Source organism: Belonocnema kinseyi, chromosome 6, assembly GCF_010883055.1.
Source record: "Belonocnema kinseyi isolate 2016_QV_RU_SX_M_011 chromosome 6, B_treatae_v1, whole genome shotgun sequence".
Taxonomy (NCBI): Eukaryota; Metazoa; Arthropoda; class Insecta; order Hymenoptera; family Cynipidae; genus Belonocnema; species Belonocnema kinseyi.
This window is the reverse complement of record NC_046662.1, coordinates 117,413,886-117,416,309: the sequence shown is the minus strand read 5'-3', so window position 1 is coordinate 117,416,309 and position 2,424 is coordinate 117,413,886. Positions and strand designations below refer to the sequence as shown.

The following is a 2,424-nucleotide window of genomic DNA, read 5'->3' as shown; positions in this document are numbered from 1 at the left end:
GCCGAAAGAAATTATAAATAGTTATAGGGCGGCAAGAGTTGGGCCCTAGCCGTTCTATCTTCCCTCCCAGTCCTCGGACCGCGGAAAACACCTACTGTGGAATAAAGCTGTTAAACCAAGCAATTGCTAGTGCTCTTACTCTAGACGACTACCCCCCCCCCCCACCCTCATAAAAACGATATCATGTATTTCCTCCCTCCCCTGCTGGTAAAATACAGCACGATAATTGCCTCCCATTTTCAAACCAGCGCCTCCTCGTAAAATACAGCAATCGGTTTGTCACACGATTTTCCACCCACAATCTGCTAGAAAAAAGCAAGTGCATAGCAAGCTAATTTTGATAGAAGCCACATTGATTAGCATTTTTGCAAGGTTACAATAAGTTACGTAGAATCCCTGGCTTCAACTCTCGGAACAGATTAGTTAAGGGATAGTTAAATCACAGAAATTCTTTCTACACTAATTGATAACAACTATCACTGAAATATTAATTCACTTAATATAAATATAGGTCGCCTTTATTTCACAAGGCAATAAGGATCTTGTACCTATCAGAAAAGCAGCTGCTAAAGCTCAAGCTACGAATATCATACATCTCGAATATAGGGTTCAACTTCCAGAGCACGATTGGGTAGTCGCTGACGGCACCAAACTAATTCCGTCAGTTTATGGTAATATTACAATTAAGGATGGCAGGACAGGAAACCCTACTAACGTTTAATACTTTGGTCCAACTTGTGTGGCAATAAGGAACGGAAAACACAGTTCGTCTACTGCTGCTACCCATGTAGTGGATCTTGAACGACTATTAGAGCTAGATTATTCTAAAGAAATGATGAAAAACCGAAATGAACATATTTAACCAGTCTTCATGATATTAGTCGATGATGGCCCTATTGAAAATCTATGGTATTTATAACTCTATTATACAGGGTGACCCAACATTAGTAGAACAAAAAATGAAAGTTTTGTAAGGTCATTTAGAGCAACTGTTTCCTCTTACATGTTTGCAAATACCGAAATTTAGCAAGGATAAAAAATTATAAACCCTTATAAAAAAATCAAGGCCTCTGTTATTATCTCCTTGATTTTTTCATAAGTGTTTATAATTTTTTATCTTCACTAAATTTCATAATTTCCAAAAATGGAAGAGAAAAAAGTTTCTCTAAACAGACTTACAAATCTTCCATTTTTTTGTTCTACAGATTTTGAGCCACCCTGTATATTAATATTTTAATAATTCAAATGCTTGCATTCTACAATTTTATTGCTGATGCAGGAAAGTGATAGCTCACGCAATTGAGCACTTTCAAAAATTCAATTTGGAACATTTCTTTCTCTTCACAAACGCGCCTGTTCGAAACTTTAGCTCGAGAAAAGAAATTTTGAATTCGCTGGAGAAGTGTTCAGCAAAATATGGAATAATCTGAAAATAGGTGGATATAACGTGTATTCTGAATACATATTTCCGCTACAATCTCCAGCCATATCGTCAGAACTTCCCAGTGCAGAACGGTACATTAAAAATGTCTCCGAAAGTCAATATTTCTTGCAGGTAAAAAGACTTTTTTGTTCATGAACTTGTTGAATGCACAAACTTAAATGAAAAGATGCGGCTCAATGCATATTAGTATAAATTTTTTTAATTCTTGCAGATTATTAAGTGTGATATAATTTGCCGCTGTGCAACATTTCGAAGCGACTTGAAAAAAGTTTTAGTCTTGGAACGAGTCCCTCCTCCTTTTCCATTGATTGCGAGATTAATCTGGACTTATCATCCCATCGCCTGCCGATGAAAGGGCAATTGAATTCGCCAGGCTTCTTCAACGGCAAACTTTTTATTTAAAGCCTAGTTACAATGGACATATGATCATGCCATACGACTTTTATTATCCATTAGTCAGACTGACCTCCTGGCCAGGACATGCAAATTTTCTGGGTACTACGGTGCTTAAATAAAAGTGGTGAATGGCACAGAAACAGTTTCCTTCCTTACGGAGTAACACAAAAATCTCGGATTCTACCAGTATGCATGGTATTGCGAAGAAAGCGTAAGATGCTTTGTTATTTAAGAGCGTCTTCTGGTGAGGAAGCAGAGTGGATAGATGTACGGGCGCTTATAAAGATTGATCCGAGTCCTATACAGTCCTAGCCGGGATCTTTTCGATATAGCAGCTCGAAGCATGTTCGACAAATATACAAAATAAATGTATTTTCTGAATGAAATGTAAATAGTTGGTTATTCTTTTCCTCAAGTTGGTGTCCTATGATATTTATCGTTGAATACTTACCTAACTTTAACACTTTTCTTCTAATGCTTAACAAATTTCTATTACAGTGTACAGAAAGAATGTCAAAAAGATGTAAACAATCTATTCACAACTTGAACGAAAATTTTAAGTGCACCATAAATAATTGTTTAAA

The 2,424-nt window shown here is 36.5% G+C and overlaps 1 long non-coding RNA gene across 1 annotated transcript; it reads left to right on the top strand.

Moving 5' to 3' along the window:
• The first annotated feature begins 463 nt into the window (after positions 1-463).
• Positions 464-2,281, top strand: LOC117174363. Its single transcript, XR_004467298.1, has 3 exons — positions 464-909; positions 1,280-1,555; positions 1,656-2,281. It is a non-coding gene; the product is annotated as an uncharacterized LOC117174363 (long non-coding RNA).
• The last annotated feature ends 143 nt before the right edge of the window (positions 2,282-2,424 follow it).